This window comes from Panicum virgatum, chromosome 9N, assembly GCF_016808335.1.
Source record: "Panicum virgatum strain AP13 chromosome 9N, P.virgatum_v5, whole genome shotgun sequence".
Classification (NCBI taxonomy): domain Eukaryota; kingdom Viridiplantae; phylum Streptophyta; class Magnoliopsida; order Poales; family Poaceae; genus Panicum; species Panicum virgatum.
This window is the reverse complement of record NC_053153.1, coordinates 34942402-34943660: the sequence shown is the minus strand read 5'-3', so window position 1 is coordinate 34943660 and position 1259 is coordinate 34942402. Positions and strand designations below refer to the sequence as shown.

Genomic DNA, 1259 nt, shown 5'->3' with positions numbered 1-1259 from the left:
ATGAACCGGCGGTGATGAGGTATCACCGCCGGGTCCCGAGTGGGTGGCCGTAGTGGCCGTTGGAACCGGCGGTGATGCTGATTATCACCGCCGGTTCTTGTTACGAACCGTTGGTGATGTCCTGCGGGCATATCACCGCCGGTTTGTAACACGAACGGTTCGTGTTACAAACCGGCGGTGATAAGCCTGTACAGTACAAAACCCCAACCCCTCCTTCCTCCTACCACCTTTCTTCTCCAACCCGACGGCCACACCTCTCTCCTCCATTGTTGCTGCCGGATTTTGCCGAAATTCTCATGAAACCTCACCATTTTTGATGTATTGGCTCCACCAACTTATTCTAAGGTTAGCAGCCTCCGGGCAACGATCACTGTGGGTTCTATGTAATGCATTATATGCACTGCTACACCGGCGATTGCAGAAGCGCCGAAATGGTTTGTATGAAATGGTTAATTGATATATGTTCTTGTGTCTTGAATTTTCTAACTTGTCTAATATCTTGTTGTTGTGTCATTTTTTTTTCCAGAACACTGAGTTGGATTCACGTGAATTGCTCATGGGCGAGCTAGTAGCACTTCAAGAAGAACTAGCTGGATGGCTTGTGGACTACGTGGTGAAGCCAGGATCTGAGTACAGCATAATCTAGGTGTAATGTCTAGATCGTATCGTTCTTGTCAAGCATTGTAATATATTTGGTGTATGGACTAGATGTTCTTAAACTTGATGCGTGGACTCTATATTTTTTATTATGATGTTTGAACTCTCTCATTTGATTTTTTCCATGTCTACGAGAATTTATGCAAAGGACCAAAGGTATGTATACACCCATTTTAAGCCGCCCTTGCTTGCAGGTCAATCACTTTAATTCAACTTCTTATGATCCTTATCTGTGTTACTGCAGAATCTGTGGTCGTGGTTTATCAATGATGAAGTTGCAGATAATGTTTGTACTTCTAATTCTACCTTGCTTTCACTAGCACTGGCTCTGGTTGCCTTCTCTTATTTGCATCGCACCCAGGATTGATCATATAAGCCATGTGCTTGCTTTAAAGTTTTAATAGTTTATCGCCTTGGCTATCAACAATACTCTGTAACTGTTCTATCTAATATCATGCAACTTTTCTTACCAGGTTATCTTTCTGCTTGAGTTCATAAAGTTTGAAGACAAGTCTGTAGCGTGGAAAAGTGGTGGTCCAGGTTTGCTTCTTACTCGTGCAATCAAAAAATACTGTGGCAAAAGCATACTCTGTAGCTGATTG

General features: G+C 43.1%; 1 long non-coding RNA gene across 1 annotated transcript; it reads left to right on the top strand.

The window, feature by feature from the left end:
- The first annotated feature begins 348 nt into the window (after positions 1–348).
- LOC120693106 lies at positions 349–773 on the top strand. The gene is made up of 2 exons (XR_005682862.1): positions 349–434; positions 527–773. It is a non-coding gene; the product is annotated as an uncharacterized LOC120693106 (long non-coding RNA).
- The last annotated feature ends 486 nt before the right edge of the window (positions 774–1259 follow it).